Genomic DNA, 20,792 nt, shown 5'->3' with positions numbered 1-20,792 from the left:
TGGTCCACTCTGGTATCCGGCGGTGCTGGGTAGGAGTATTGGACAAGTGGATTTTGGTTGTCCTTTTCCCTGGCGGGTTTCCGCACATACTTCTGTTTTTGTTAGTTAGATTGTTGCCCCTGGCCTGTTGTCAGTCAGAGGTCCTCTTGTTATCATCCTGCCTCGGATTTCCCTTTGTCTCTCACTAAGACCGGGGGGGCACCGGAGTTGGGCAGACATAATCCGCCCTTCAAACGTGGCTGCCAAGGGCTCAAGAAACCATAGTCTCGCAGGGGATTTCCGATAGCACGGGTGAGACAATAGAGTTAGGGCGCCAGGGGCAACTAGTCTTCCCTGCTACCGTTACCTGCATTCCATTCCAGCGCTCTGGTCCTTGTCATAAAATCTCCTCCGGTCAGGAGTGCTGGAATCATAACATTATTACCGGCCATACCAAAACTTAAAATTAAACGGAGTTTAATTTTTTCTTATTCAGTTTTTGTAAGAAATTGTCGGCCTCATGAATCCAACAGGGTTAGGACCAAATCCTGGTCAGCTCTTAGTCAGTCAGATTCAAGAACTTACTCAGATGGTTCAGGATCTTTCCCTTCGGGTGAAGTCGCAGGAAGATCTTTTACGAACTTCCCCGAGGGTAGTTCCTGAACCAAAAATGCATTTGCCTGACCGTTTTTCTGGGGATAGAAAAGAGTTTTTTAATTTTAAAGAATCCTGTAAACTTTATTTTCGTTTAAGACCGATCTCCTCGGGTACTGAATCTCAGCAGGTCGGGATTATTGGCCCTCATTCCGAGTTGATCGGTCGCAAGGCGAATTTAGCAGAGTTACACACGCTAAGCTTACGCCTACTGGGAGTGTATCTTAGCTTCTTAAAATTGCGACCGATGTATTCGCAATATTGCGATTACAAACTACTTTGCAGTTTCTGAGTAACTTCAACCTTACTCTGCCTGTGCGATCAGTTCAGTGCTTGTCGTTCCTGGTTTGACGTCACAAACACACCCAGCGTTCGCCCAGACACTCCCCCGTTTCTCCGGCCACTCCTGCGTTTTTTCTGGAAACGGTAGCGTTTTCATCCACACGCCCCTAAAACGCTGTGTTTCCGCCCAGTAACACCCATTTCCTGTCAATCACACTACGATCGCCGGAGCGAAGAAAAAGCCGTGAGTAAAAATACTTTCTTCTTAGCAAAATAACTTGGCGCAGTCGCAGTGCGAACATTGCGCATGCGTACTAAGCGGATTTTCATTGCGATGCGATGAAAAAGAACGAAGCGAACGACTCGGAATGAGGGCCATTATTTCTTTGCTCCAGGGGGATCCCCAGACTTGGGCATTTGGTTTAAAAGCAGATGATCCGGTGTTGTTGTCAGTAGACGCTTTTTTTGGGTCTTTAGGACTGTTATATGACGACCCTGATAGAGAGGCATCCGCTGAAGGTCAGTTGCGCGCTCTCAGACAGGGTAGGAATCCCGCAGAGGTTTATGGGCCCTCATTCCGAGTTGTTCGCTCGGTGTTTTTCATCGCATCGCAGTGAGAATCCGCTTAGTGCGCATGCGCAATGTTCGCACTGCGACTGCGCCAAGTAATTTTACTATGAAGAAAGTATTTTTACTCATGGCTTTTTCATCGCTCCGGCGATCGTAGTGTGATTGACAGGAAATGGGTGTTACTGGGCGGAAACACAGCGTTTTAGGGGCGTGTGGCTGAAAACGCTACCGTTTCCGGAAAAAACGCAGGAGTGGCCGGAGAAACGGTGGGAGTGCCTGGCCGAACGCTGGGTGTGTTTGTGACGTCAGCCAGGAACGAAAAGCACTGAACTGATCGCACAGGCAGAGTAAGTCTGAAGCTACTCAGAAACTGCTAAGTCGTTTGTGATCGCACTATTGCGAATACATCGGTCGCACATTTAAGAAGCTAAGATTCACTCCCAGTAGGCGGCGGCTTAGCGTGTGTAACTCTGCTACATTCGCCTTGCGACGCGAACAACTCGGAATGAGGGCCCTTGTACGGAGTTTCGCCGGTGGTCGAACGACTGTGGCTGGAATCACCCAGCCCTGCGCAGTCAGTTTCGCCTCGGCTTATCAGAATCTATTAAAGACAGTCTCCTCCAGTATCCCGCTCCTGAGACTCTCGATAAACTCATGGAGCTTTCTATTAAGATTGATCGTCGTCTCAGAGAGCGGAAGGCTGAAAAAGGAGCATCGGTCAGGTCATCTCCGTGTGTATATTCCATCCCTGAGGACATAGAGGAGCCCATGCAGATGGGTCTCTCCCGGTTGTCTCCTGAAGAAAGAGCCAGAAGGCAAAACTCTGGTCTTTGTTTGTACTGTGGGGGGTAAGGGACATTTTGCTCGTAATTGTCCGAATAAGTCGGGGAAACGCCTTGACCAGGTGAATTGTGAGGGGGTTCACCTAGGTCTGCAGCTTATCTCCACGCATAACTCCCTTTTAGTCCCAGCTAAGGTTTCCTTTGGCAGCCTCAGTTCCTCGGTGTCGGCTTTTGTCGACAGTGGAGCCGCAGGAAACTTTATGGATTTAACTTGGGCCAAGGCCTTAGGCATTCCTCAGTTATCTTTGGGTAGGAGTGTCACCATGCATGGTTTAGATGGGAGTCCACTGTCCAATGGGGTTATTTCCCTCTGTACACCCCCTGTACTACTTACGGTAGGAGCTCTTCATTCTGAAAAGATCGAGTTCTTCCTTACCCATTGCCCAGCAGTTCCAGTGGTTCTGGGTCACCCTTGGCTGGCCTTTCACAATCCCACCATTGATTGGCGGTCAGGGGAGATTTCTCAATGGGGTGCCTTCTGTGATAAGGAATGTATTTCGTTTCCAGTCAGAATAGCTGCTGCAATTCCTGAACTCATTCCCGTGGAGTACCAGGAGTTTGCTGATGTGTTCTCCAAGGGCAATGCAGACATTCTGCCTCCCCATCGGCCTTATGATTGCGCCATTGAGCTAATTCCTGGTGCCGCATTGCCAAAGGGAAGGTTATATGCTTTATCCGGGCCAGAAACTGCGGCCATGAATGACTATGTTAAAGAGAGCCTAGGGAAAGGATTTATTAGGTCACCTAAATCTCCTTTAAGTGCAGGCTTCTTCTTTGTGGAGAAAAAGGATGGCTCGCTCAGACCTTGCATTGACTATAGAGCCTTAAATAAAATCTCAGTTAAAAATACTTATCCTCTGCCGCTGATTTCTGTCCTCTTTGATCAGCTGCGTTCGGCTGTGATTTTCTCCAAAATCGATCTAAGAGGAGCGTATAACCTCATCCGAATCAGGTCCGGAGATGAGTGGAAGACAGCCTTCAGTACTCAGTCGGGTCACTACGAGTACCTAGTGATGCCGTTCGGCTTGTCTAACGCTCCAGCAGTTTTCCAGGACCTCATTAACGATGTGCTCCGTGACTTCCTAGGGAAATTCGTGGTCGTTTACTTAGACGACATCCTTATTTATGCTGACTCTATTGAACAACATGTTACCCAGGTGCGTCAGGTTCTTCAAAAGTTACGTGAGAATCATCTATATGCCAAACTGGAGAAATGCGAGTTTCATGTCACGGAGGTATCTTTTTTAGGATACATTATTTCCCCTCGGGGATTTTTCATGGAACCAAAGAAGCTTCAGGCCATCCTTAGCTGGGCGCAACCCACCAATTTAAAAGCAATTCAGCGCTTTTTAGGGTTTGCGAATTATTACAAGAGGTTCATTCATTCCTTCTCCGACCTGGTTGCTCCCATTGTGGCCCTGACAAAGAAAGGAGCGGATCCTACCAACTGGTCGCGTGAAGCTGAGTTGTCCTTTCGGGCCTTGAAACAAGCTTTTGTCTCGGCTCCAGTCCTTAGACATCCCAATCCAGGATTGCCCTTCGTTGTGGAGGTTGATGCCTCGGAGGTTGGAGTAGGGGCTATACTATCTCAAAAGGATCCAGAGTCTCAGGAACTACATCCTTGTGCCTTTATGTCTAGGAAATTCTCCTCCGCTGAATCCAACTATGACGTTGGTAACCGGGAACTACTGGCAATAAAATGGGCTTTCGAGGAGTGGAGGCATTGGCTGGAGGGAGCAACACATACCATTTCAGTATTGACTGACCATAAGAATCTGCAATACATCGAATCAGCTAAGCCAGGCATGTCCAAACTGCGGCCCTCCAGCTGTTGAGAAACTACACATCCCAGCATGCCCTGACACAGCTTTAGCGTTCTCTGACAGCAAAACTGTGTCAGGGCATGCTGGGATATGTAGTTTCACAACAGCTGGAGGGCCGCAGTTTGGACATGCCTGAGCTAAGCGGCTGAATGCCCGGCAGGCTCGTTGGGCTTTGTTCTTTACTCGTTTCAAGTTTATTATAACTTTCAGGCCAGGTTCCAAGAATACCAAGGCAGATGCTCTGTCACGCAGTTTTCTTCCGGTTCATGATAACAGTCCTGTTACTCCCATACTTCCATCTTCAGTCATTTGGGCAGGCCTCACACAAGATTTATTTACCCAGTTAAAACAGCTTCAACACCAAGCTCCTGGAAATTCTCCTGCTGGTCGTCTTTACGTCCCTGAGTTCCTGAGAGCTAATGATTTGACTGAGTTCCATGATAACAAAGTTTCCGGGCATCCAGGGATCTCTAAGACATTGGAGTTAGTCTCCCGCTCAGTATGGTGGCCTGGTCTTTCTAAAGACGTTAAGGAGTTTGTTTCTTCATGTCAGGTTTGTGCACAGCATAAGGTTCCCCGTTCCTTGCCTATCGGGCAACTTATGCCCTTGAATGTCCCTCTCAGGCCATGGTCTCATATTTCCATGGATTTTGTGGTGGACCTTCCCCTTTCAGCTGGATGCAGAGTCATTTGGGTGGTAGTAGACCGTTTTAGCAAGATGGCTCATTTCATTGCCCTTCCCCGACTGCCATCTGCCCAAGGATTGGCAGTGTTGTTTCTCCGCCATATTTTCAGACTTCATGGGTTGCCCACTGATATTGTTTCTGATCGGGGTCCACAATTCGTTGCACAATTCTGGAAGTGTTTTTGTGCTTCATTAAAGATGAGATTGTCATTAACATCTGGATACCACCCACAGTCCAACGGGTAAACCGAGCGAGTTAACCAATCATTGAAACAGTATTTGCGTTTGTACTCAGCCAAACTCCAGAATGATTGGTCCGAGTTTCTTCCATTGGCGGAGTTTGCTTACAATAATTCTTGTCATTCCTCCACCAACGTGTCTCCATTCTTTTCAGTTTTTGGTTTTCACCCCAGAGCTAATTCTTTTTTTCAACATTCCTCAGTTTCCTCGCTAACCTTAACCTCCCATCTCAGAGCCATTTGGAAAAAAGTGCACCTTGCTCTCAGAAAAGCGGCCTTTCGTGAGAAAAAATTTTCTGACCGGCTCCGACGTCCTTGCAATTTTAAGGTGGGAGATAGGGTATGGTTGTCGACTCGTAACATTAGACTTCGACAATCTTCAGCTAGGTTGGGACCCAAATTTATTGGACCATTTCATATCATTAAAAAAGTTAACCCAGTTGCTTTCCGGTTACGTTTACCAAAATCTCTTCGGATTGGTAATACGTTTCATTGCTCCCTGTTGAAGCCATACATTTCTTCCAATAAGTTTCCTCGGAAGATCTCTCAGGGAAGATCTCCAGTGGATGTACAGGGACAACAGGAGTTCCTGGTGGAGAAGGTTCTCGATTCCAAGTTGTCCAGGGGCCGGCTTTATTTTCTGGTTCACTGGAGAGGTTATGGTCCAGAGGAAAGGTCCTGGGTCCTGGATAAGGATCTTCATGCCCCAAGGCTCAAGAGGGCATTTTTTCGTGAGTTTCCTTGGAAGCCTGGCTTTAGGGGTTCCTTGACCCCTCCTCAAGGGGGGGTACTGTTAGGCGCCGGGGTCCGCTCGTCGGTGCGGCCCGGCGCCTAGCAACCAGGGACGCCGTACGCGGACAGCCGCCGGCTCCCTGGCAACGCTGGACGCCGGGCGCGCTGAGCCGCACGGACCCTAGCAACGGGGACACCACTGGCGGACCGTGTTCCCCGTTGCTAGGCTTTAAGAGTTAATGTATTCTCCTGCTCTCTGGCCTTGCAGCAAGGCAGCTGCAAGGCATTTATTCTAATCAGCCTTTTGGCAGCTGATTGGAGGACTCCTTGTTAAATACACTCCCAGGGCTTCTCACAGACGCCGGTAATAGCTTCCTGCATGCTGTCTCTGTTTGCTGAGAGTCTGTTCCAGTCTTGCTGTATCCGGTCATTCCAGTATTCGGAAGTTCTGAACTCGGAAGTTTGTCATCTTATTCCTGGAGTCCTGACTAATCACCATATAACATCCAGTGGTGTTCGTGAGTTGCGGCCTTGCCTTGTGTTGCGGCTTGTCCGCTTTATTATTTATTATTTGTGTTTTGGAGCATTTTGCGGAGGGTTCCGCTTCCACAGGTCCACTCTGGTATCCGGCGGTGCTGGGTAGGAGTATTGGACAAGTGGATTTTGGTTGTCCTTTTCCCTGGCGGGTTTCCGCACATACTTCTGTTTTTGTTAGTTAGATTGTTGCCCCTGGCCTGTTGTCAGTCAGAGGTCCTCTTGTTATCATCCTGCCTCGGATTTCCCTTTGTCTCTCACTAAGACCGGGGGGCACCGGAGTTGGGCAGACATAATCCGCCCTTCAAACGTGGCTGCCAGGGGCTCAAGAAACCATAGTCTCGCAGGGGATTTCCGATAGCACGGGTGAGACAATAGAGTTAGGGCGCCAGGGGCAACTAGTCTTCCCTGCTCCCGTTACCTGCATTCCATTCCAGCGCTCTGGTCCTTGTCATAAAATCTCCTCCGGTCAGGAGTGCTGGAATCATAACAATTATGCTGCACTGTATTCTCCATTATTCAAATTACGGCGCACAGCAGCACCACTACACCGCTTTACACATTACGCCAGGTGGAATTCGCTTTTTACACATAACGCAGGTAGAGCACCTTACATCCCCCTCCCTATTCTTAGGGTGTAGTGTAGTGTACTGTAGGGTAGTGTAGAGTACTGAAGTGTAGTGTAGTAAAGTGTAGATTAATGTAGTGTGTAGGCACGTTCTGCCTTCCCTCCAGGTGATACATGTTATGATTACCCACTAAACAGCCCCATTTACCCTGATTGAGGAGAGGAGGGGGTTAAAAAGAAAGAGACCTTCGGTTATTCATAATATGCAGCTTATGCTGCTGCCCTAGGCTGCGAGACATTGGTGTCAGTGTGAGAAAAGCCAGCGCTGAGGTGACCTGTTGAAAGAAGGAGCCGCGCTGTGAGTTACTGCAGTGCTGACAGGCTCCAGTAACTTGCGTCTCCCCAGTGTTTACCTGCTCCTGACGAGGCGGATCCAGTGGGGAAGCGGCAGCCGCGGCGGAGAAGGTCCGTGGCAGCCCACCCTTAGAGGCGGTCCCGGGCAGTACTTGGAGTGCAGTGACTGGCCTCCCCTGTGCCTGTTCAGAGCGGAGACCAGGAGCTTGGGGCTGCGGGCGCCAGGCAAGCGGGCGGAGCGTCAGTCAGTTGGAAGGGAATATGTGGCTCCCTTCCTTCGCTCCGAGGTGTATGTAGAAGGTGCGCCCACAGGGGAAATGCGCTGTGGGCAATGCACCTTCTGCACACACCTAGTTACGGCACTGGGTCTGTTCACCGTTTCGGTCTGCTGGACCTTTATCAAGAACTCGGGTTCTTGATGAAGGTCCAGTGGACCGAAAAGTTGAACATACTTTTATATAGTCCCGAGAGTGCCGCCGTCTTTGGAAAGCTTGTATGTGGTGTGAAAATATCTCGGAGTGCACCAGGGCAGTTAAATTATTATTATTATTATTATCCTTTATATGGCGCCACAAGGGATCCGCAGCGCCCATTACACAGTACATAATCAAATGAGCACACAAGAAAACCGCACTTACAGTACAAGACAATATAGGACAGGTATAGAAAACCCGGGGTTAGGTGATATCAAAGGGAGTATGGAGTATAAGATAGTGTAAGTAAGAAAAGGAAAGGCACGTGAGGAAAGAAGTCCTTGCTCTTGCTGGTATAGTATTAGGACAGTGCTGTATTTATGAATTGCTATATTGGCACTCAATTCAGAAACAGTTACATGCATCAACAGAACACATATGCTGAAAGCAGATTGTGGATTAGAATAATAATGTATCAGTCTAATGGCACTTGATTTATAACAAAGTAACAAACCTTTAATTAATTTTAACCATACAGTACTGGCAGCATGCTAGCAACATTGGAATGATACATTATTATCCTAATCCACAAGCTGCTTAACATACTAGCAGAGTGTTCAAACTGCAAAGAAGTCTGTGACTGCAATGGAAGCGCAGGCAGACAAATCTTAGTACATACCGGTGATAAGGAAGCCGGAGAGTTAGAACACTGCAGCACTAATAATGTGAAAATATCACAAGCAGCATGCGGACATTAGTACACTCCACCCAGGGCCGGTTCTACACCTTGTGGCGCCCATTGTGAAAGTTTCCACTGGCGCCCCCCCGTGGCAAAACAGTTAAGTGTGCGCCAAAGGCGTGCAGCAAAAAATAGGGCCGTAGCTTCATAGGGGAGGGGCATGGCCACAGTTATGCCCCCAGTAGTTGTGCCCACAGTAGTTGTGCCCCCAGATTTGCCCCAAGTAGTTGTGCCTCCCAGTTGATTTGCCCCAGTAGATTTGCCCCCAGTAGCTGTGCCCCCAGATTTGCCCCAAGTAGTTGTGCCTCCCAGTTGATTTGCCCCAGTAGATTTGCCCCCAGTAGCTGTGCCCCCTGTCGCTGTGCCCCCAGTAGTTGTGCCGCCTGTTGCTGTGCCCCTTTGTAGCAGTCGCTGCTCCTCTCTATGGGAGAGACGTCATGACATCTCTCCCAATGCAGCGCCGCACAGACACTAGAGGTCAATAATGACCTCTAGTGTCTGTCACTAGAGCCGGCTGCAGTGGACGCCCACACAGCCCACGGCGTCTGCTGCAGCCAGGGAGCGAGTAGGCGGTGGTGCCTGTGGGGCTACTGCGGCTGCGCCCCCAGGCCGCAGCGCAGGCACTGCTTGTCCGCACCAAGAACCGCTCCTGACTCCACCCTCTATGAGGGAAGGAGGTTGAGCAGGGGGGGGGAGAACATTGCATCTTGCTTAGTTTATGCTAGGAGTAGGATAGACTTTACGGGTGCCACTCACGGTATCTTCGTGCGCTTGTGGCACTAGTGCCAATGGCTGCCTATGGGGGTAATTCAGACCTGATCACTAGCAGGTAATTTTTGCATTGCTGTGATGAGATAGTCGCCACGTACAAGAGGCGGGTATTTTAGCTGTGCAAGTGTGCGAACGCATGTGTAGCAGAGCTGTACAAACTGATTTTGTGCAGTCTCTGTGCAGCCCAGGACTTACTCAGCCGCTGCAATCACATCAGCCTGGTCGGGACCGGAATTGACGTCAGACACCCTTCCTTCAAACACTTTGACATGCCTGCATTTTTTCTAACCACTCCCAGAAAACGGTTAGTTGCCACCACAAACGCCTTCTTCCTGTCAATCTCCTTGCGATCGCCTGTTTGAATGAATCCTTCACACAAGCACATCACTGAGCGGTGATCCGCTTTGTACCCATGCGACATGCCTGCGCATTGCATTGCATACAGGGAGGAAGGGTTAGGGAGGGTTAGGCAGAGCTGGGGAGAGTTAGGGAGCGGGGACTTCGGGGAGAGAGGGTTAGGCACCGCTGGGGAGAGTTAGGGAGCGGGGGATAGACGGTTAGGGCTAAGCTGTAGGGAGGGTGGGTTAGGCATCTCTGGGGAGGGTTAGTCTTAGGCTGCGGTTGGGGTGGGTAGGGTCAGGCTGCGGGTAAGGAGGGTTAGGGAGGTAAGGGATTAGGGGAAGCATACTTATCCAGTAACGGTCAGGATTCTGAGCATTGGGATGCCACTGTCGGTATTCTGATTGCCGGCATCCCAAGCGCTAGGGTCCCGATACCATCCCCCCAGGCACAAAGGCAGCTGACAATGAAGCTGTTGTTAGGAGTATAAACATCTGCCGTCTTAGTAGTAGCTATCAAGTAATATTTGTTTGGAGCTATTCATTTTTTATTAAAATAAAATCAGATTTGTCAAACTGTTTCAGGTGAGGTGCATGTGGACATTTTTGGGGGGTTAAAGTACCTCCCATGTGGCTTAATAGTACTGTCAGTGGTTACAGTTATGTATCCTGCATCTAAATACAGTTAACTTTTTTGCCCAATTCTGATGATAGTTTGTGTGACTGGAATATAAAGACATTTGAATGGAGAAATGTTTTGAATGTAGCACGGGAGGGAGAGATTATTTGTGGGGCGGAAATGTAATCGCAATGCAGGATGATATGGCAATCGTGGGTGTGGGTAATATGCCGAAGCTAATCGTGGGAGGCATTCGCGGGAGGGGGGATAATATGCAGGAGGCAACCGCGACAGAGGGAGCGGGTCATGCGGGACTTCAAGGCAATTGTGGGGAGGGGTGCAATATGCCGGAGGGAATTCAGGTGGGGGTGGGGGTGGGCAGATAACATGCAGGAGACAATCGGGGGGATTGTGTGTGATTAATATGCGGGAGACACTCACGGGAGGGGAGGAGGTTCTGGTAATATGCGGGATGCAATTGTGGAAGGCAGACGGTGGGTAAAAAGTGGGATGCACTCGCGGGAGGGGGGCAGGAAACATGTGGAAGACAATAGCGGAAGGGGGGCAGGTAAGATGTGGAAGACAATAGCGGAAGGGGGGCAGGTAACATGTGGAAGACAATAGCGGAAGGGGGGCAGGTAAGATGTGGAAGACAATAGCGGAAGGGGGGCAGGTAACATGTGGAAGACAATAGCGGAAGGGGGGCAGGTAACATGTGGAAGACAATAGTGGAAGGGGCGCAGGTAACATGTGGAAGACAATTGCGGGAGGCGGGGTGGGGGTAATATTCGGGATGCAATCACGGGAGGCAGTGGCGGGTAAAATGCTGAATGCAATCGCGGGAGGAGTGGCGCCGGGTGACATGAGGGTTTCCGCATTAACAGGGTGCTGTTGTGGTGCGGGGCAGGAAAAGGCTGTGTTTTATTGTGGAGGGAGGGGAGGTGAGATTACAGACAGGAGCAGTCAGCAGACAGTGCTACCCATGTTACACTTACCCACATTACACTGACTGACATCAGTGCCGTGGCAGCTGATAACAGCTGGGCAGCCACGCCATCCCTTCTCCTCAGTCTCTCTCTAAACGAAGAGCTCAACTGAGCTAAGGGAATGAAGAACACAATCATTGATCAGCAGTGTGCGATGCCGCCCCCCAGTGGCCGGCGCCCATAGGAAGCTGCTTAAAGCTGCCTAGTGGTGGAGATGGCCCTGGATTTTGCTATCACAGCAACTATACTACTCACATGCTGGGGGATGCCCAGCACAGGGCAAGGCTGACCAGCATGTGCGGCGCTGCCCCCGATGCGATTGCAATTAAATTGCATCGAATAGAGATTGACCCCTGCAGGGGCATTACCGCCATGTTTCTTATCCCGCTGTCCTCCCCCCCAATGTCACGTCACTGCCTTCCGGGCGCCCATCGCCTGTCAGTAACCATGCAATTGCATTCTTTTTTGCGATGCGATCACATGGTGAAGGGTCGCACATGCGCACTGCAGACCTCATGAATGGGACTGCTGTGTGCGGACGCAGCAGCTGCATCATCTCTGACTAAAGCCTAAAGTGTGGCAGAATGTGTACTAGGGAACTACAATGTTCATAAAATAATTAGGGCAGTAGTCCCCAAACGTACTCCTCAAGGAAGCCCAAAAGTCCAGATTTTAAGGATACTCAACTTAGGCATGGGTGACTTAATTAGATCCACAGTCAGTTTGATTATACCATATGTACGCAATCAGGATATCTCTAGTGCATGGACTGTTGGGGTGCCTTGAGGACTGTGTTTGGGAACCACTGAACTAGGGCACTACTATGGGGCATAAGATAAGCTGAAGGCTGCATAAGCCTGAGGCAATATAAGCGATCAACTTTTTGTGATTGGTTGTTAAATGACTAAGCAGTTGCTAGGCAGATCAGTTTTCCCAGTTGGGTTTTTTCCTATTGGATTAGAGGGTTGTGCATCAAGATGAAGAGGAGGGTCTTAGTTTAGTATATAAGGGGTGGCCATTTTGCCAGACTTCCTCTTGCCATTCAGTTTTGCCCAGGAAGGATAAGTATATAATACTGCTTGTTTTTCCTTGCTGTAAACTGGTTGATTTTATTTGCCTTCACTGGGCATTATATAACAGGTTTGCCTCTTCGCTGTGCAGGATATTTGTTTGTGCAGACTTGTTCCTCCCCCTGCCATGCCTCGTCCTCGACGCTCAGCCCCTCCCCCCCGGCGCCTCGTGGAAGCGGGGAGCTCCCTCCGCTCCCGCTCCCCGAGCGTCGCGCCTCAGAGTGGCCTTTCCCCCGCTGCAGACAGGCGGCGGGGGCGGGCAGTTACAGCCCGCTCCCCTGCCGCACGGAGACGGGCGGCCAGCGGCCGCTCGTCACGTGGTCCCGGGGCGCGCGGCTCGGCTGAGCCGTGCACCCCGGCGCTCGCAGCGGGACGGGCCTCTCCTCGCCCTCCTGCTCCGGGCGCCTTCATGCCTCCTCCGCCTCCTGCCAGCAGCCGCCTGACGCATGGAGCAGGTGCGCGCGACCCGGGCGGGCCGCGCGCCCCGGCGCCTCCAGCGGCTCACACATCCCCTCACCCTCTCTCCTGCAGTGATGTCGGCTCTCTTCCTCCATCCCCGCTTGTGGCTCTCGGCGGCGTCCTGGTGGCACAGGACGACCGCGGCGGAGCCGCGGGGGGGGAGGGGGGGGGGGTTTTGTTCAGGGGAATATGAGCCCAGGGCAGCGGGTACCGGCTCCCGCTGTCCCTGGGACAATACCGGACGGCACGCTGCTCTCTGCCAGCAGGGAGTCTGGCGCACCCCAGGTGATTGGTGGTGACGCGGGGCCCCTTGGAGCTGGGGTGGCTGGGGCGGGGGACGTGGCAGCGGCTGCCGCCACACCCGCCCCGGCGGCAAATACATGGCAGGGTTTCCCCTCGGCCTCAGAGGCCGGCTCGGGGGCCCCCTGGGCGTCAGCTGCCCCGCCGCCATGGGCGGCGCCATCGCTTACAGGGTGCCAGACCCCTCCCCACGCCCTCCACGGTCCTTTGCAAAGCGGGTCCACGCAGGCGTCCGTCTCGGCGGCTTATTTTACGCACGGCGGGGCGCTTGCGGTAACAGCGCAACAGGGCTTCGCGGGGAGCCAGTCCTTCCCCGGGGGGTTTGCGTGGCCTCCGGCTCCAGCATTCCCCTTAGCCGCCAGTATGCCGTCCATGGGTTTCATGACGGCGTCCGGCACACAGTTTTCCCCGAGCGGGGCCAGCGCGGGCGCCGGCGTACAGTCCACGTGGTCGGTCGGGGGACCCCGGGTCGCGGTGCCCTTGCCGGCCTTTGCGGGCCTGCAGCCAGGACAGGCACCGGGCGGTGGGTATCAGGTGGCACAGGGTTGGCCCCCTCTCCCGGCGCCCCCTCAGTTCCTTCCGGCACCATACGGATGGGCGGGAGCAGGCGTCTGCCCGCCGCTTATGGCGTGGCGGCCGTCTTACCCCGCGAGTTTTGGTGCAGTAAGCGGGTCGGCCTTTACGCAGTCGATCGGGTACACCTCGGCGGGGGCCCCCTCCATGCAGCTGCCGGGCGACCATCCGACGCGGAGTGGAGGGGCGGTCCCTCCGCCGCCGCAATTGCGGCCAAGTGTTAATGATGTTCTGGTTCCCCCTGTGCCTGTTGTCCCCTCTTTTTCTCCCTCACAGGTCCCGTCTAGTTCAGGGGCTACACCCGGCATGAGGCGAAGATCACGTACAAGCGGGAATGCGAACGTGGAGGTACGGCCATCAGCGGAGGCGGGTGCAGCGGACAACGAGGTTCCGGGTCCTTCGAACTCCGGTGAGCTTAACATTTCTTTACACGTTTCAACTTGTAGTTCATCGTCTTCTAGCAGCGTATCATCCGGCTCTCCGCGGCGCCCGCGTAAATTAGCTAGGCTCATCGCGCGGCGAATGGCTAAGGAGGCGCATAAGGTGGCCGCTCCTGCGCAGGTGGTCCCCTCTGACCCTCCCCGTTACGGCGAGATGGTACATTGCGCCAATACGGCAGTTACAAGGGGGGTTCGCAAGGGCATGCGGGAAAAGATCCGCAAGGGGAAGTATGTAGACATATTCACCCTTACGGAGGAAATGAGGCAGGGCTTTGAAGCAGCCAAGAAGCCGGGCGGCATTGGGGAAAATGCGTATCGCAATTTTCACCAGTGGCTGCGTGGTTTTTTTGGTTTTCATGGCTTGCTACACGGAATCGCGTCCCTCGGAGTATGCTAACTTGGTGAAATATTTGTTTTTAGTACACGATATGTACTTAAAATCCAAGGGTTCCGCGTGGCGGGATTACGACGAGAAGTTTCGTCGCAATCAGGATGGCAACCCCATCCTGCCCGCGGGTTTTAAGGATGTTGAAGTGTGGTTGGAGGTTACACAGCAGGTCAAACCCACCCCAGACGTCACGGCCAAGAAGCCCGGGGCGTCCGGGGCGGCGGCTTCCCGATTGACGGGGAAAGGCAAGTGTTTCGCCTACAACGACGGCAAATGCGTCAAAGGAACAAGTTGTCGTTTTCGCCACTCCTGTAGGTTGTGCGGATCTAGTCACCCGGCCAAGGAATGCACCGCGGCAACGGGCAGTAAGCCTGCCCCTTCCACCGAGGCCGGTGGAGTTGGCAAGTAAGGCCTTCTCCCCGATTATAGTCCCCAAGTTGCAGCGCTGGCTGGCGTTGTACCCCGATGAGGCGGCGGCATCGTTTCTCTTGGAGGGTTTTCAGCACGGTTTTCGCTTGCCAATTCCGGATTCGGTGTATGTGGTTGCACGCCAGAATTTGAGATCGGCTCGTGAATTCCCGCAGGAAATCCGGCGGAAGGTTGACGGGGAGATTAGGCTGGGGCGCATGGCTGGGCCCTACGCCTTTTCCCCGTTGCCCTCCTTGTGCATTTCCCCAGTAGGGGTAGTGCCCAAGAAGGCCATAGGCAAGTTTCGTTTGATACAGCACTTGTCGCACCCGCCGGGGTTGTCTGTCAACGACGCTATCCCGGAAGCCCAGTGCAGGGTTCGATATCAGTCGTTTGACGACGCGCTGCGCTTAGTGCGGGATTGTGGTCCGGGGAGTCTATTGGCAAAATTAGACGTGGAGTCGGCCTTTCGCCTACTCCCGCTACACCCAGATTCCTTGCGGTTTCTGGGTTTCAAAATAGGGGGCGAATTCTACGTCGATCGGTGTCTCCCCATGGGTTGCTCTGTCTCCTGCGCCTACTTTGAGTGCTTTAGCACATTTTTACACTGGTGCGTCCAGACCGCTTCCGGGCAACCGGGAGTGGCTCACTACCTGGATGATTTTCTTTTTGTAGGGCCTGGGGACAGTTCGGTCTGTGGGGACATTCTCTCGGTGGCCAGGTTTTTATTCGGCGCTTTAGCGAGATTGACACGGTAGGGGGGTGCTGTCGCTTGCCCGAGGATAAGGTGCGGAAACTATTGGGTTTGATTACAGACTGTTTAGGAAAACGCAGGGTTCGGCTTAAGCAGGTGCAGTCTTTGCTTGGTTCTCTCAATTTTGCGTGTCGGATTATCCCCATGGGTAGGATTTTCTGTCGCAAACTTGAGCGGGCCACAGCGGGGACGGTTCGACAGAATCACTCCGTTTACCTTTCCCGCGAGATCAAGGATGATTTGCGGATTTGGGTCTCGTTCCTGGTGTCCTTCAACAGGGAAGTGTTGTGGCCCGCTCCTTGTTGTTCCAGTGAGCAGCTGCAGTTGTTCACGGATGCTTCAGGCAGTCGTGGTTTCGGAGCGTTCTTCGCTGGCGCATTGTGCGCTGCGGCCTGGCCGGCATCTTGGGTAACGCGTGGGTTTACCAAGAACCTGCTTCTGCTGGAATTGTTCCCAATCTTAGTGGCGCTTGAGTTATGGGCCGGACGGTTCGCAAATAGGGACATTTTGTTTCTTTGCGACAACCTAGGGGTAGTGCATGCGATTAATAATCAGCGTTCCTCATCTCCGCAGGCCCTGCGATTGCTAAGGCATTTAGTGCTGGTTTGTTTACAGCGTAATATTAATTTTAGGGCTCGCCACGTACCCGGAGTTGACAATGGAATTGCGGATGCATTGTCCCGGTTCCAGTTTGACAAATTCAGGACGTTGGTTCCGGGAGCGGAGGCAGAGGGGTTACAGTGCCCACCTTCTGTCTGGCAGATGGTCGAAGCGGTTTAACGGCGTTGGCCAGGTGTGCACTGGCTCCCTCCACGCTACGAGCGTACGATGCTGCATGGCGGGATTGGTCAGCCTTTCAGAGTAGGTACGGGGTAGCAGGTGAGTCCTCGGCTGACGCCCTGTTGACCTTTGTTTGGGAGCATTACCAAAACGGTAGGTCAAAAGCGGCCGTGGCTACTGCCCTTGCGGGCATCGCCTTTCACTCGCGACTCCACGGGACAACGGACCCCACGGGGTCGTTTGTCCTTTCCAGAGCGCTGAAAGGTTGGGCTAGGTTGCACCCGGCGCCCGCGGATTCACGTAGGCCTATAACGTTGCAGCTGCTAGCGGACTTGCTGCATGTGCTACCTCGGATTGCGTCCTCGGAATTTGAGGTGGCTTTGTTTAGTAGCGCGTATGCCCTGGCCTTTTTCGGGGCTTTTCGGGTGAGCGAGCTAGTGGCGAGCAGCAAGGCGTCCCGGGAATCGGGTCTGCTCTACGAGAATGTGCGCTTGCAGGAGGGCCTGTTGCTCTGTAGGATTGTGCGATCCAAGACAGATCAAACAGGTCGGGGTCGCTGGTTGTCCTTGGAGGCTCAGGAAGGTATGGGCGTTTGCCCGCTGCGGTTGACGCAAGAGTATGTGCGGTTAAGACCTCCGGGGGGCAACCAGTTGCTGGTGCACGCGCAGTTGGACCCTCTGACAAAGTTTCAGTTCTCATCAGTTTTCAAGAAATGTTTAACGGCGTTGGGCTTGCAGGAGGCGGACTTCGGTACTCATTCCTTTCGGATTGGGGCGGCTACCCATGCGGCGGCCGCTGGTTCATCACCAGCGGCTATTCGGGAGTTGGGTCGCTGGAAGTCGGCCTCCTATAAGTCCTATGTCCGTATAGATAAGTTATAAGTGCGCCTGTTGCGCTAACCCAAAAACGTGTTTACTCGTCGGTTTTTGAACGCTTACCGTTCAGGAAGCGAGGGTGTGAAGCGAATTTTTAAAATTTTTCCTCCGAGGGGGCCTAATTTCAATTGGCTGTTCTATCAAGGTCCACGGGAGGTTTTTTGAGTTTTCTCCTTCACTTGGGTTTAATTGGTTACGTTGTGTTTAAGTTACAGATTATGTGCATAATCTGACGTTAGGATAATTTCTTTTACAGCTGTCATCAATGTTGGAGACCACATATGGATGGTTGGTCATTCATATGTTTTTTGGGTGGAGAAACATCCTATGGCGTCTAGGGCGACTGAGATTTTTGGGTCCAGGCAATTTAGATGGTTAGGTGTTAGGGGCATGTTGTGGGGTGATCTGTTGCGAGTCCTTTTTTCTAGGGAACGCCGCTGGGGTCGCCCCAGTTGTATTATCATTCATTTGGGTGGTAATGATCTGGGCCGAGTTAAGGGTATAGACTTGATTTTGTCTATAAAGGCGGATGTGGTGGCGATACGTTGTCACTGGCCTGGGGTATGCATTATCTGGTCGGAAATGGTGCCCCGTTTCCATTGGCGTGGTGCGGTGCGTTTCTCGGCGCTGGAGAAAGCACGCAAAAAGGTGAACTCGACGGTGTCTCTTTTTGTCAAGGCCATAGGCGGAGTGGCAATTAAGCATCCGCTGCTGGTGCTGCGGAACAGGCAGTGTTATAGAGACGATGGGGTTCACCTTTCGCCGGAGGGAGTGCAGTTTTTTCTGGAGGATATTTTCGGTCCTTTTCGTTAGAGCTAGTTAGTTTCTGGTTGATTTTCTGTTTGCGGATGGCGGTGGCGGTTTGGTAAACCTTGGTGGCGGGAAATCGCTGCCAACCAGCTGTCACACAGGCATAAGTGGTCATTGTGGGGCTCCCTCTTTAAATGGACGGCAGGTGTGTCCTTTTCTTGCGGTTGGACATTTAGACGTTCCCCTGCGGGAACCGAACGTTTGCCAGAGAAAGAGGGGTAAGGCCAGCACAATGCGGGTTATGCGGGAAGGAGGCGGGGTATGTGTACTCCCCTCCTTGGTTTGGTGGTTTTCATCTAGGTGACGGGTGCTGGTGTTTGGCAGCGGTTTTCTGTTTTTGCCATCCTCCAAACTAGAGTTAAATATATATTCAATTTCAATTCTAATTCGGCCTCAATTATTAGTTTAAAGAGTTGGTCAGCGATTAATAAACATCGTCTGACCTTTAACTCCAGCTACTGTGTCCGTGTCTTTATTTCAGTGTGTGGTGTGGTTTTATTTAGTGATAAGCTAGCTTAAATAAAAGGTTTATGTAATCACAATAAAGTTATGAGCGGCTTATAATAATAACTGCTGCAGAGAGATGTCTCTCAAGAAGCATTGCAATAGGAGCCCCTTCTATATGTTGCTATGGGGCTCACAAAGATCTGGTTATGTTCCTGGTGCTGTGAGGTGGTTATTAGATTGGGAGAGTTCTGTGATGTGGACAGTAAAGGGGAGACTGCTGTGAGGTGGACAGTGTAGGAGGAAGGTTCTGTGAGGTGAGCAGTGAAGAATGGGGAGGGGGGGTTGCTGCTGTGAGGTGGACAGTGAAATGGGGGAATGCTGTGAGGTGGAAAATGAAGGGGGGGGGCTGCTGTAAGGTGGGCAGTGATGGGGGGGGGAGAGTGTTGGAAGATGGACAGTGAAGGGGCACTGTAAGGTGAACAGTGAAGGGGGAGCACTGTGGGGTGGGTTGTAAAGGGGGAAATGCTGTGAGGCGGACAGTGATGGGGGAAACTGCTGTAAGGTAGACAGAGATGGCGATAGTGCTGTGAGGTGAACAGTGAAGGGGGGAAGCAGCACTGTGACATGGGTAGTTAAGGGGGGACTGCTGTGAGGCATAGTTGCCTACCCTCTCTCATTCTGCAGGAGACTCCTTGAAATAGCAGCAATCTCCCTCACTCCCTGAATAGTCCAGTAATCTCCCTGATTGCACCTTACCCCCATTATACAGCTGTTACATTATTTGGGGAAAAGGAAACCAGAGCTACATACATTCAAATGGGATCATTAGTGCCATGTCCCTGCATTGGTTATAAGGCTCAATGATCCTTATGGCCAATTACAGTATATGGAACCTCTTGTAAAACACAATACACAAACAAATTCTGCAAAATATCAGTGTCTTTTCTTCAACAAGTTGATCTTACTAACTTTGGGGCTCATTTACATATGGATGTAAGTCATTTTCATGACACACCTCTCAGATGTACAGTACACGTCAGCACTGATAGGTGTTACTTTCACAATCTCCCTGAAATGCTTTTTCAAAAGTAGGCAAGTATGCTGTGAGGTAGGCAGTGAGGTGGGCAGTGAAGGGGGGAACTGCTGTAAGTGTGTGTACACACGGTGAGATCCCTACTATGTTCGATTTTGACTATGCGATTTCCTTTGAACTCCCCCAGAGCCCAGATAGCACAGATTGTACAGAGTTTGACTATCTGTGCTTGAGATTTTGTCTATGTACGATTTTGACTAAGGGGGTAATTCCAAGTTGATCGTAGCAGGATCTTTGTTAGCAGTTGGGCAAAACCATGTGCACTGCAGGGGAGGCAGATATAACATGTGCAGAGAGAGTTAGATTTGGGTGGGGTGTGTTCAAACTGCAATCTAATTTGCAGTGTAACAATAAAGCAGCCAGTATTTACCCTGCACAGAAATAAAATAACCCACCCAAATCTAACTCCTTCTGCACATGTTACAACTGCCTCCCCAGCAGTACACATGGGCCCTCATTCCGAGTTGTTCGCTCGGTGTTTTTCATCGCATCGCAGTGAAATTCCGCTTAGTGCGCATGCGTAATGTTCGCACTGCGACTGCGCCAAGTAACTTTACTATGAAGTTAGTATTTTTACTCACGGCTTTTTCATCGCTCCGGCGATCGCATTGTGATTGACAGGAAATGGGTGTTACTGGGCGGAAACACGGCGTTTTAGGGGCGTGTGGCTGAAAACGCTACCGTTTCCGGGAAAAACGCAGGAGTGGCCAGGGAAACGGTGGGAGTGCCTGGGCGAACGCTGGGTGTGTTTATGACGTCAGCCAGGAACGACAAGCACTGAACTGATTGCACAGGCAGAGTAAGTCTGGAGTTACTCTAAAACTACGACGAGGTGTTTGATCGCAATATTGCGCATACATCGGTCGCACATTTAAGATGCTAAGATACACTCCCAGTAGGCGTAGGCTTAGCGTGTGTAACTCTGCTAAAATCGCCTTGCGAGCGATCAACTCGGAATGAGGGCCATGGTTTTGCCCAACTGCTAACAAAATTTCTGCTGCGATCAACTTGGAATAACCCCCTAAGTGCCAATTTTGACTATACTTTGTACTAGATAGTACACTAGATAGTCAAGATTGACTTGCCTGCACAGTCTATCTAGCCTTACTATACCGACCCTGCGGGAGCGCGCATCGGCATCGAATCTGTATCGCAAGCTGCCTAACACCTTGAGATATGCACTAACTTTTCATAAGATTTTGACTAGTCAAAATCTCACAGATTTATCTCACCGTGTGTACACACCGTAAGGTAGACAGTGAAGGGG

Source organism: Pseudophryne corroboree, chromosome 8 (genome assembly GCF_028390025.1).
Source record: "Pseudophryne corroboree isolate aPseCor3 chromosome 8, aPseCor3.hap2, whole genome shotgun sequence".
In the NCBI taxonomy this organism is placed as follows: Eukaryota; Metazoa; Chordata; class Amphibia; order Anura; family Myobatrachidae; genus Pseudophryne; species Pseudophryne corroboree.
This window is presented reverse-complemented; position numbering follows the sequence as displayed.